This window comes from Hermetia illucens, chromosome 5, assembly GCF_905115235.1.
Source record: "Hermetia illucens chromosome 5, iHerIll2.2.curated.20191125, whole genome shotgun sequence".
Taxonomy (NCBI): domain Eukaryota; kingdom Metazoa; phylum Arthropoda; class Insecta; order Diptera; family Stratiomyidae; genus Hermetia; species Hermetia illucens.
Genome location: NC_051853.1, coordinates 64,413,814 through 64,427,784, shown reverse-complemented (window position 1 = coordinate 64,427,784; position 13,971 = coordinate 64,413,814). Strand labels below are relative to the sequence as shown.

The 13,971-nt window shown below is 39.9% G+C and overlaps 1 protein-coding gene and 1 long non-coding RNA gene across 2 annotated transcripts in view; one reads left to right on the top strand and one right to left on the bottom strand.

Moving 5' to 3' along the window:
- Positions 1-5,687, bottom strand: part of LOC119657639 — a 94,086-nt gene extending 88,399 nt beyond the window's left edge. The window contains exon 1 of the long non-coding RNA XR_005250154.1: positions 5,362-5,687. This is a non-coding gene — a long non-coding RNA (uncharacterized LOC119657639). The remainder of the gene's footprint in view (positions 1-5,361) is intronic.
- LOC119657638 (RNA exonuclease 3) overlaps positions 1-13,971 on the top strand; it is an 87,019-nt gene that overhangs the window by 9,225 nt on the left and 63,823 nt on the right. The window lies entirely within an intron of this gene.

Genomic DNA, 13,971 nt, shown 5'->3' with positions numbered 1-13,971 from the left:
AGTGCTGTATCAATCGTACACTATCACTGTGTAGCTCTTGGCAACCACACTTTCACGAGAGCGCTTTAATACTGATGGCGAAATAGCAAGCATTTTAGCATGGTGCTTTATTGTTGTATGAATGACTGCTGTGCTGAATTGCAATTCAACTTTTGGCTCATGACTGATATTCTCTCGTTAATGCAGTGTCAAATGTACCAAAAGTAATAACCGAATTAAGATTTCTTCCGCATTGCATTCAGAAGAGACTGACTGAGCCTGTATACTTGACAAAAGAATAAACAGGTTTAAATATCTGATGTACAAGAAGATCATTTTCTAATTCTTCAATGGTTCGCCGGCTAAATCGGTCCCCGACCCCTCAAGATTTGGAGACTAATCTAGTTTAGCGGATCGCTTTACTATAGACGTCGTTTGAATCGCGAAGTTCTTAATATGTAAGTTTTTTTAAGGATATGAGGGATCCATTTGTCCCCCATGTATTTTATGACGAACCGAACCAATAGAATGAGACTTTCTTCCTTTGTTTCTGGTGCTTGAACTCCTCTGTTCTGGACTAGAACCCAACTTTATATCAAAATTGAATTGCCTTGCATCCAATACAAAAACTCATCACAAGCTTCGTCTGAATATGTAATCGATGCACCGAAGTCTTGCCTCTTTTGTTCAGAAAATTCAAACTAACTCTCGCAACAGACAAATTCACCAGCACCCCTAATACTTTGCGCTTTGCATCAATTCACGTATGAAGAAAATTCCATAATATCAGTCGCATACCCGTGGCAAAACTTTGCATTCAATATTCAATCAAAATTGATTAAACTGGCGCGATTGACGAGGACCAACGTTCCAGGCCAAATAAAAGCAACCGAATCACTGTCGGCTGTATTCAACGACGGAGAAACACACTATCGTGTATCTTTAACCTGACATGGAAAGAAGTGATCGGAGACTAAGGAATCAGCGTGAGGGGTCTATTCTCTACGTTCATCACATTGCCGGTCTACGCTGATCATTTTAGAATCATGGATAGATGTCCTGGCATGCTAGCATTTTTCCCTCCCCAGATTTCCGAGACTTTTTCTTTCCTCGGTAATTCAAAAAAATTGGAAGAAGGCCTGAAACGGGCACTTCAGGATACTTAATTTATTCAACCGTGTCTTCTCTGTAGTCACACCCTAGTGGTGGGAATTCATCTTTTTATCGCTCAATCGCTTTCCGCCGTTCCGATTGTTATTGTTCCTTCTTCCCAAAGTTTTCACGAGTTCATCATAGATGTGCATTGTCTCACTGGCCAGAATATCGATCCATATAAATCTTGCTATTGCGTGTAAGGCATCGTCTGACCCCACTCTTAAGTCGATCCCCCTAAAACATGGCCTGAATCTAGAGATCTGTGAAACACCGCACGGGATAATATAATTACCAGTTCATGGTCAGCATCGTACTAAAGATAGATATTGATAAACGCAGCCAACCAATTGTGTACAAAAAATGTTGCGAAAGATATTTTTCATTACGTCTCGATTGGCAAATTTGAATGCAGTTTGCACATTAAAGAGCCTGCAGCCCCCAGACTCTCTACAATAGGCAACAATCAGTTTCACTCCAGTATTTTTCCCAAGATGATAATAGAATAGAATAATTCATTCGCAGGTTTACTAATTTTAAATAACAGTTCTAGCTTCTAGCGCTTCCATATCTCAGACAAAATGTCATCGACCAACTATGCCTCAAACAATTCCACAAATATGTTCGGCCTCGATTAAACAGCTAGCTTAACGGTTGTAATCATCATACTGCTGAATATAAATACCACAATTAAAGGTCTCTTGAGGCGGTTACCACGCCTGCCCTTCTGAGAAAGTAAGCTCTGAACAAATTTTTTCATTGCAATAATTTAGGTACAAAATGGATTTATATCGATTTGAAGCAGTCCCTGTTGCTTCATTGTATAGGTATTTTTGAGGTATGCATGGTATGGTGTCCTAGTCCAATTACATAATAATAATAATCGTTGGCGCAACAATCCATGTTGGATCAGGGCCTTGAAGTGTGTTAGAGCACTTCATTCAAGACCGTAACGGTGCACTACAGTACACTGTAGAAGGCAATGTGGTCAGCATTGCGCTCGTCCGAGATTATTACCCTGATTTGACTCAGGTACTCATTCACAGCTGAGTCGACTGGTGTCCGACGTCAAATCACGATACAAATTTCACTGCCACCAATGAGATTTGAACCGCGACCTTCCGTACGACAGCCTTGCACTCTAACCACTCAGCTATCCGGACCTAGTCCAATTACAGCTCCATGAATATTTCCTCGTCAGTTGCCACCTCAGGGCAGGCTGCCTCCTCATTCTTAGATGTATATGCTCTCTATCACACAGAATATATCCCGAGTTAATGAAAGACTAAATAACAAAACTGAGTCTCCTTTTCGGAATGTATTAACCTGGCCTTTGTTGGCCAATATGATGGCTGAAGGCGCAAACACAACGCCTTTTGCATTCGTCAGTAAGCTTCCCCGTTCCGTAGCATATGCTTAAACTCACCACCAACGACTTTCTGCCTTTGTTTTTTCGAGTCCGAGACCATTTTGTCCAAAATAGCCTCGATCTCAGGTAATATTGGATGAGCATAGCAAATATTGACGTACATGTCAATTATTTTTACCAATACATTACTTTATGGATGGTGTCCACAACGCCGTCTATCTGTCAGATTGACTATTTTTACATTATCGTTACGTCTTTTATAGGGTTTGCCTGTTTTCGCACTTTGCCTCCGAGTCAAAGGAGCTGATCTTGGGCGGTCGAGCTCATTTTCCCACCGTGTTTAACGTATTTATAAACTACGCGGACTTACCAATTCCGACCCTTTTGCGTCTCCGCACATCTGTGGATATACGAATATAGCACTCCCATGTCTCTTACCATATTCTCGATTGCTTATGCACGTTGTGTTTGCCCTTAATAAATTCGGGCAATTTCAGTTATAAACAAGAAAGGATGATTGTCTTAGGTCGGAGTTCCATTTAACAGCCCTTTTCTAGGCCACAGTGACTTCCATTGCTGCTTTTCTATATTTCGGATGATTAAGGAGATCCTCTGACCTACGTCTTTCACCACCCTAGAATCGCTACGTTTTCCTAAGGGGATCCTGTGACTTCCTATGTTCGGGAGCGATTGGTGCCATTAACTCTTGCGATACCTATCATTTACTCCTTGGCGCCTTCTTTCGCGTTTTCTGATGAGTGCTCTAATGAGCGCATACTGGGTTTAAACACCTTCTTTTCTACGCTACTTATAGCATCATAAGCCCGGTAATCAGGCCCCACCCACCGGTGAGGCACTGCAGTCCAGAAATATAAATAACCGGAAGTCTACTTGTTTAATCGTAAAACCTGTCAGGACTAAGATTTCGGCTCTCTGCGGCGCAAGTTCACACCTTCTTTCTTGGTTCTTAATGGTTTATTATTGATCCTAGTGCCATTTTTAGCACGAGTGAGGGTTTTCCTCCTACCTATCCAACCAGTTCATGAAATCAATGGGCAGGGCTCGATTAGTGCTTTTGGAAACTGACCTATCTTTCGATATAAGTTGGAACATCGAGGAATGAGACTTAAAATATGTGTATCATAGGGCGAAACAGATCTCATTCTCAGAATCTATCAAAACCAGAAGTCTAAAAAAAATCACTATGATACATCCAACGAAATGTTGCCTTCCTCTTAAATAAAGCCAATTAGAGTATTTTGCTATATTTTAGGAACTTACCCGAAATTCCTCCTTAAGTTTACCTTAATAATACGAAATTGTACACGATACTGGGTACCAGGACAGTGTCCAGTGGATTTCGGTAGCTAAAACCGATTGACAACATTAATTCATCCTTGTTCATCTTTGGTAGGCTTAAATAGCGAAGTTGGCTCGTCCGAATTAGATTTTGTACTTCTCGCCGACGGTTATATGTAGTATTGAAGTTTTCATATAATTGTCTAAGGTGGAACACTATCGCCGTTTTGATCGGTCTTCAGGTTCATTTCCATCTATTTGGGGCTTTAGTTAAATTTTAGGCTACTTGCTATGATGGCTCGACCTTATCCCATTTAGCTTATACTGATATATGTGGGAAAAACAGGGCCTGTAGTGGAAAGTATACGGGTCTGGAACGAAAATTATGCCTGCCTCGTACTATTTGTAATTTGTATTCCGGGTCTCCGAGGAAACTCCGGACCCGGGGAGAATCTACTCCTTTCCAATCCTTTCTCGTCAGGTTTACTGTTCACTTTCACCCCTCTTCAATTAGTTGTAAAATGAATTCAAAGTATAGAATGGGAAGCCATGAAATTTTTTGGAAATTCTACTAAAAGTTAGAAATTACACCGTTCCGTGAATTTTTAGCTACTGTAATAAGTATGCTTAAGATGAGGACTTATGTATGTCCATTTGAGCTGGTAGAGAGCCACAATGAGGCTATCTTATTATCTAGAAGTAGCGAATGTTGACTGTATAGTTTTCCAGTGCCTATGTACAGCTCAACTAAATGTTTCGCGGACAGTTGTGATCAGTCGTTACTTGTGCTGACACGAAAATTTCGTTCATTGAAGTAGGAAACTGCGCGACGTTATCTACAATGTGGGGTTTCAAATTCGAAACAAAAAAAAACTATTTGACCGCACGCGAAGCTAGAAGCCTAGGACCTAGCGGGAAACGAAAAGGGGCGATTAACGACAGTTCACATATATCTCAAAAGCATCCATCTACACTCTAACCGTAATCCGACCGCGAAAATAACAAGCAATTGCTATTAGTCCACCCTGGAACACAGTTTCACTGCTATATAGAGCAAATATTTCTGTCTGATTTCCCAATGGTGAAGGCTGTGATGAATTTCGTAACTTGTCCCTGTCTGTAAAATATTTTTCAATGCTCCGTGCTGGGGTACTGGGAACTTTTTTGGAAAACTCTCCCTTTTCACCAAACAAACCGTTGAATACGTCAAGATTCTATCTCTGTCGATCTTCTCACATCTAAAATGACTCACCTTCTCACCTTCTGACCAGTGGTTGAACACTCTACACCTCACAATTTAAAAAATTGTATTAGCAAATTTTGACAAAAGCATTTATTTAGGGATTTTATATAGCAAGAATTTGAAACCATGCTCGTAAGCAGAATAAAACTATATTACGAACTGATTAGACTAAAAAACACCAAAATAAAAGAAATTTGTCAAGCAGACACTCCTGCGTGTCGCAAGCATCCCGATCAAGCCACAAATCATTACACTGTGTACAAATAGAACAGTCTTAAACAAAATTCCTCACATAAAGCATACACGAACCCTTCCATACCTCAAGCATCTCGCTTCTCGTTGCTCGACTTGTTTGACATTGTTATAATAAATCCATATCCATTGTCACCTATTTATTCCGTTTTTAAAACGAATGGACTTTGTTATGCTTCAATAAGATGCAACTCATAACTTTTCCAGCTAAAACAGGGCCCCTAAATCAAGCTTATCTGTCATTTGTCACGTACTAGGTAGTGTTAATTTGAATTGGTTATAGCTTTGATCACGGTCATCGCTAGACTGAAATGTCGCGAACTAATTTTAACATTTCCGGCACCGTATAGAGCACATAATTTTTTGTGTTCGATCGTTCTAGTAACCCCGGACTTAAGTGCACTCAATCGGGAAAGTAGTACCTATATGGATAAGCATGTATGAATCTATATATATGAGAATCAAACACAACCTTCGGATGAAAACATGAAGTTGGCGATTTCAGCGTACTTATTTCAGAAAGAAACTCTATTAAAAACTCCTGTCTGAGAACTTAACGAGTACTCATTTGCTAACCCAATCTAGTCAAGTCATTGAAATTGTTAAATGGAGTTTTTAACGCATACTGCGTACCTGCCAAAACGCGGTGAATCCCGCAATCCCTAATCTTAATTCGCAATTAACAGTATACTCTATTAATTCCATATTGATAGAAGAAAACACTCCATCCTGTACGCTAAGATGGATTTTCCCCAAGTTAAGTTCCATCTCCTTATCTTCTTGTTGAAGCTGTCACACGTCTCGCGTTGTAGGCATTCACGCTTTAATGCGTGTTACTGATTTCTTCACACGAAATTCCTGGCGGGATTTTTTTCCAATCTTTTCACATGCTCCTGAACTGGTTAATTTCCGACTTGACCTATCGGGAAAATGATCTCATAAAAAACGCAATCGGACGAGGCGCAGGCTGATTACTAATCTGCGTCTTTATACGATCAGAAGCACGTGGTCGGTGGGATGGTCACTGTATTAACTCAAATTTCGTGATTTTTCACCTTGAACTGCTAAGCTTTCTGCTTAGCATTCCGGGCGATTCCTATCATGATCATGGGTAGCAAAAAACGATAACATAACTAGTCACTGCGCACGCTATAGTATTATAGATACACTACACGTGCTCCCGGAAAGATTCAGTTGCTAGGTTGCTAGAATCTCTAGCAACACCGCGCTAGCCATTCATACTTTTCCGTGTTCAGAGTCCACCCGGTGCGGAGATTAGCAGCGAGTTCACTCTGTACTACAGGTTGCTTACTCACAGCCGCGCTTAGCGATAACAGACACATCAACACCTGGATTTTCAATTTTTTTTTAAAAGAGGTCAAGGCTTCAAAGTATGTTTCCATGGTTCCGCAAATCTCTACTTACTCCAGCCATTTCAGTGTCGGCTAGTCTTGTGGATGTCGGAAGATGTTGAGCGTGGAGCCTAGACCAAAATACGAGCTGGTGATTTTAGATATGTATGATACTTCTCGGGGTAGGAACTTCGGAAGAGGAGAAGGGAGTGAATGTATACAAAATATGAGTAAGGCACGCATGGTATCAGTTGAAAGTAGTACACTCAGATTTGATAACGGCTACAACGCATTAATCAGTGGTTAGTGACACGCGATGTTTTCCTACTCATTAAATGTGATTAAGCATATTCGCGATTAATTGGTGGAAAGATTATTATGCTTGGAAATTTACCCATGACAGAGGTTTTGGACACACTTTTTGCTTTGGCAAAAAAAACCTAAAAACAGTTCTTGTTTATCTACTGCGAAATTTAAACATGAATCGTTGGTCGTCTGTTCAACATCCTTTGCAAAATATGACGGAAAACATAGTTTCAGTTACGTCATGATTATCAACTGTTGATGTGTTTATAGAAATGATGACTGAATTTGATAATCGAAAATATAAACAAAAATTTAATGAAACATTGAAGGAATCATGGGCGTTAGTCATTTTTACCTTATTTTGCTGGAAGAATTACGGAACTGATACTTTAATTTCCGCTGATTATGCACATTTTTCACTTTTATTGTTCTACTTTTTGCTTTAGCTATGATTTCCGCTCTATCGAATTATTTTTCGGAAATTATGGTATATGTGATAATATGAAGAAGTCTCTATGAATCATGGTTAAACTTTCATTTGATAGCGTCGATTCCAAATATGGGTTCTTTATGGGCGTGGGAATAAATAGCCACAGAACGTCTGAACAATTTCTAGAAAAGTATAATCTACATTGAAGTCTTTATAACACAGCTCTTCAAGTGAATTATAAGAGTTCCAACGAACCAAATTGCGTCCCCATTCATTTTGATGTTCCTATCTATACATTAGTACTCTTCTTTTCAATTCTTGCAAACCGACAAATTGGTAATTAGATTAAGAGATGAGATAAGGGATGCACCTAATCCTTGTTAGTTCTCAACTCGAACGAATGTGTTTATGTTCTTCGCTTCACAACTGCAAATTCATCGACTTAACTTCTGATTGTATCTGTTCTGATATTTTGCTGCATTCCCCTGAATACTGTAGCCTCAACTATATATATGATCGATTTAGTGCCTCATATGAACAGCCTTTAAATTGACAACAATGTTTTCCATGACAGTCGATTTGACAGTTCTTGGTTGTTTTGAAGTTAGTATGGTTTAGCAATTCATCATGAATAGACTGTCGGGGCGACGCTTGTTGTTTTGAAAAACATTTCTGAGTTCTCTCAGTTCGAGGAATTTAATGTGCATTGCGTGTATTTTATGGGGTTCATTATCGACCATCAGGGCGATTAATTTAAAAAACTACGAATGGTTTTCGCAATACGTTTTATCTAAACGATAATACGCACCCTGTATTACGTGGTACAGTGCAGAGTCCGATTGATGTTAATCGGAGTAATATTGCTGATTATCTAAGTATGTCAATTCTTCATCATTTTAAAAAATTTGTCTATCCACTTTGTGGAAAGGTTTGGGCAAAGATCTTGATTGAAACCGCATAATCGTCCTTCGTGGGGAGCATTTTGTGACAGATCCAAACGAAACATTGTTCCTGCAATGACTACGTCAGTAAATAGTATTGTCGCATTTGAAGTGATAGTAATCTATAAGCTAATGTCGATACACTAGTACATCCTGGAAAAGCCACCGTTTGGTGAATTTTATAGGCTGATGGAAGCATTGGTGAATTGGTGAATTGAGAAATGTTGATAGTCAGAATGCTACAGTCAACGGTGAGCGCTACGAAGTTTTTATGCCTCAATTATAATAATAATAATCGCTGGTGCAACAATCCAATTGGATCAGGGCCTTGAAGTGTGTTAGAGCACTTCATTGAAGACCGTAACGGTACACTACAGTACACTGTAGGAGGCAATGTGGTCAGCATTGCGCTCGACCGAGATTATTACCCTGATTTGACTCAGGTTCTTATTCACAGCTAAGTCAACTGGTATCCGACGTCAAATTGCGATACAAACTCGACTGCCACCAGTGAGATTTGAACCGCGACCTTTCATACGACAGCCTTGCGCTCTAACCCCTCAGCTATTCGGACACCATGCCTCAATTAGAAGGTATTAATATTGCTGACATGTGGGTCCAGAAGGGAAGCGCCACAAGGCACACAACACGCAATACAACTAATTTATTAGATGAAACATTTAACGAACCATTAATTGCATAAAATGAGCCTATTAATTGGCCACTTCGTTCTTGTGATTTGGCTCCTTTAAATTATTTTCACTGAGATAATCGAAAGTCCCTTGCCTACACTGATAGGCCAGAAACAATTGACTACTTGAAAGCCAGCATTCGACGCGTTATTGACCAAATGCAGACTAATTTACTGTGAACAAGGTGTGAACATTGGACCTCCAGATTACGTCATGTTAGCGAAAACCACGGCGATCACATGCTTGAAGTCATATTCAGACATTGTTGCCATAAAATTATCCATCAAATAAAGACAATGCTTTCTTTGAATTTAAAATTCTTCGCCTCCAAAAAAACACCCTATACTTCTATTCGTTTTTGAATTAAAAGAAAATAACATAATTTTATGGTTGACATTAGCTTCAGTTTTCAACTTTCCTCCCTGTAAAAAGTTTTGCAACGAGAGAAACAAGTGATAATCGGAGGGTAATAGATCTGGGGAGTATGGTGGATGTGACAGAATTTCCCAGCCTAGCTCTGGGATTTTCTAACGAATAGCCAGAGCAGCATGCGGTCTAGTATTATCGTAGTGCAGTATAACGTGCTTCCTATTGAACATCGCCGGCCTCTTTTCTTTTATTGCTTTATTTAAATCATTCATTTGCTTGCAGTTTCTCTCCGAATTTAGCTTTTCACCAGGTTTCAAAAGCACATCATCTATATGTCTTTGGATGTCCCACCATATATACAACATTCTTTTCTTCTGGGTCAAGCTCGCCTTTCAAGTGGAGGGAGCAGGCTGTCCGGGCTAGCAATATCCTCCTTTCCTCACGATGTTTCCGTATGTAATCCACTTTTAGTCAACAACTATCATCCGGTCCAAGAAAGTCTCATTTTTGTACCGAGCAAGCAGAGATGTGCATATGATGACTCGATTATGCAAATTTTTCTCGCTTAACTCATGAAGCACCCATCTGGAATATTTATAGACCAATCCTAGCTAGTCGGAAATGGTTTGTTGAATTAAATTCAGCTTCTCTGCAATCTCCGATGTTGTCAAAAAGGGATGTTGCTCTATGATAGTGGTAATAATGTCGCCGTCAATCAAAGATGACGAACCTAAATGTGGTTTGTCACTAAGGCCGAAATCACCTACTTCAAATTTTTCAAACCATCTTCTGCACGTTCTATCAGAAACTGCACCTGCACCTTTCACTAAATTTCGATACACTTCTGTAGCATTTTTCCCTTGTTGGAACTCGAACAAAATACAGTGGTGTAAATGAACTTTATCGGTAGCCATGTTTTCACGATCGTGTCTCACTTAATAATGACATCAGACATCGTTGTTTCACTTTATTTAGGAGAGTACATGTGTGTAAATGCAATGCATATGGATTGAAAATTGAAGTGACACTATCGGATAGAACTTTCCGGTAGACCTAATATGTATATAGTTAGCCACCGTATTGATGTAGAGAATCAGTAAGTTCATTCCCAACCCTTCCCTCCAATTAAAATGCACCAGATTATCTCACTCTGTAAGCGTCCATTACTCTGTCCTTCCATTAGACGTTTATATAGTAAATTTCATAACTAAGGCTACGCCCTTAAAAGGGATTTTAAAGCTACCTGAACGAATGTGACTTCCTTTTCTGTTGAGAACCAAAATGAGTTGAGGGAGATTTGCCACTGTCGGAGTGGGGGTATTTGTTTTCTTTTGTCTGATGTTGAAGGAGCTGTAACTGTGCTGCCATCGGTTGGTATTCCGAGCTTCCGCTTCAAGGTGGCACAAGCCAGCGGGTGAAAAGATCCATGCCGGTAAGCAGACTAGACTGTGTATGTGGTTGAAACGAAAAAGCGGAACACTAAGTTCTTCTATTTAGAAATTCCTGACCTATTGAGCGATGTCCTTGGTCATCCAAGGCAAGGTAGTGATTATCATCTCAACGTCTCTCATAGCGGGTTACGATGGACCGGTGGATGATTTTGAATATGCGTCTGTGGAAAGGCGCAGGAATATATACTCCTGTTGCAATGTGGCAGGAGACTGCCACATTATTATTATTCGTTCTTAGCTCAACAAGCCTGAGGCTCATATTGGTTTCAAGAAGACGTTTCAGTTTGATGTCTGCTTCCTAAGCTGTTATCAGTTCCAACAGGATGATTGCGATGGAAACTTTGAGGGTCTGGTTACAAAAAAGTAGTTGACTGACTGGTGTAATGAAACTGTCGGAGAGACGATCTCGGCAGTTTGTGTAGAAAATCTAAAGTGAGGAGCTTGTAATTCGTGTTAAGTTGGAGCCAGAGACCCTCATCCAAATCACGAAAATACTTCAAAGGGTTGTAAAAGGTTAGAACTCTCGATCGTTTACTAAATACTTTCTTTGATGGGATTGAGCGTATCCTTTTTAGCTTCGAATATTCAAGTGTGAAGTGGTACATAAGTGTTGCGCCGCGATGTTGATCAAGTGATTTCTGTAGAAGTTGACAATACCGAAATACTGCCTAAGGTCAGTGATGATAATCGGCTAGGAAGGACTCGGATAGGATTGACTCGTTTCGAAATAGATTTTTTTCCTCTCCTGGAGCGCATAGTCCCACAACAAAATGGTTTCAGGAACTCCAAAAACGCATTTTATCTCATCCTGAGAAACATCAAACTCCCGTAAAACCCACAGTTCTCAGATGAATGTCGTCGGTGAATTTGAAAACGAACCCGAATCCTCACAAGCATGTGTCGTTGTAACGTTGGAAAGTTTGGCTGCGTTGGGGAGTCCAAAAGTCATAATTTTGAATTCGCAAAGTAGAAAAGACAATATGCTTTGGGTTTTTGGCTTGGAAAAAATTGGAAGAATTGTATACCCACGCGGACTGATCGAAATTCTCTCTCATTCTTTGAAGATAAGCGTAGTAGGCTGAAACAAAAACTGCCCGAAGGTTGGCACAACCTATTGTCGATGAAGTTGTGGTAATAGACATTGTCTAACTTCAAGTTGTGGAGGAAAAGGCGACAATATGTGTTTAGAACTGTGTCTTGTGAGAATTTGATAGTACATGCCAAGCTTTTTGATTTTAGAGATTCGCAAACATGTACTCACATAATATCGATAAATCTCAGAAAAAGTTCTTATTGCAATTAGATGTGCAATTGAAAATGATGACAATTTCAAAATGAGGGATGAAGACTGCTCCAAAAATCGATGCGACTATGCCGACAATAGCTGAGTTCCGTTACAATCGCGAGCCTCGCAAAGCGTACTGTTTGAGATTTGCGTTAAACCGCGAGCATTATTCGTAAACGGCAGTTTTAGCACTTCGCTCGCGACGACCCATGTCCCTCGGTTAGTCATTAGACATTGGAAAGAAATGTCAAAACTGGAATTAATTCTATTCGATACCCGAAAGACACCTTCTCAAAATTCTGTCTTGACAGTTGAACGCTCGCAAAGCCCTCAAATCCGTTTAGTTTGGAAGTGTACATAACACAGTCACTAGCAAACGGAACAACTTTCACCGCGCTCGTCATCCGCTAATGATATATGCATGTTTAGAAAAGGCGACATCGCAGATTTAAACCAATTGTAAGAAGTATCTCACCAAAGGTTACGATACGTTTTTCGATGAAAGCTCGGCAGCTTGTGTTAGCACATTCTTTTGAGTAGAACAGAAAAGTCAGCACCAAGATCGACTAGACATACGAGTCGCTTATTTGAGTATGTTACCCCCGACGGCACCCCCTATTAGTTGAGCTTGGAGGCGCTTTTCTAGTCTTCCTGTTTCTTACTCGAGGGTTCGTTCCAGTCACATCGCGTTTAACACTCGCTGGGGCAGTCTCCAAAGCGTCGGAGGCAATTAGATCTCTTAGATGCAGCCTCTCGTGCAGGAAAGTAGTTGATTCTTGCATTTACTGGCATCAATGTTATGGATTCGCTTTTGCCCGATTGCAAGGAATCCATGTTGATAAGATTCGAATCAGATTCTGCTTAACCCTCGGGTTGGTGTTGACTGAAGTCGTCCATTTTGTTGGGCGAACGCTCAATCGGCATTGCGGTCCACACTAGGCAAAACGTTGCACGTGTGTGCTGAAACGGAATGAAATGACAAGTCTATCACACAACAAGTCAATCTTTTGGGGTGTCCCATTTATGATGATATAAATTTTAGTCGTGAGAAGTACCACTTGTTTGAGGAAAATAGATCCGTGGAATGGGTACTCTTTTTTTTTGCCGTTACAGAGTAATAGCGTTTTTCGAGATGGCTGTCAAAAATCGTGACCTTCCCAACAAATTACAAATTCTGGAATGTAGAATATTTTCTTTGTTATCACCTTTTTTGAATAAATTGAATGATTGTTGATTCGTAATTGTAACTCTGCTACGTTGTTTTTTAAACGGTCCTTTTCTACATTGTCGAATTTCCCAGAAAGGTGCGCGAATATTTTACTGAAAACTACAAGTCCTTAGCGACGCCTATGCCACCGATGGTCAACTATCTTTACTAATTGTCATTACTTCGAGTTTGAACTGATTTCCTACATAATTTTCCATAGTAATTTCGTCATAATATGTTTTAAGGCTCTCTTGTATAATCCATACGCAGTCCCCAGTAAAGTGTTATCATAACCCCCATTGTGCATAATCGGGAGCTACAGCTATTGATAGTGAAACAATGCATATTCTCTAGTGGAATCTTGATCATATAATTGAGTTCGTTTCATTGTATTGAGCATATTTTAAATTCCTTTATTATTAACGTTATATCTATTGATTTTTATAAATTATTTAGCCATTATATATTGAACATTCAATGTTTTATCTTCATCATCATCAACGGCACAATAACCGGTGTTTGATCTAGGCATGCCTTAATAAGGAACTCCAACATGCCGATGTTTACCACCTGGCAGGCCTGGCTTACGCCATCGCTCCATCTGAAGCAAGACCTGAAATGTCTTCTTTTTCCGCCGTAGATAT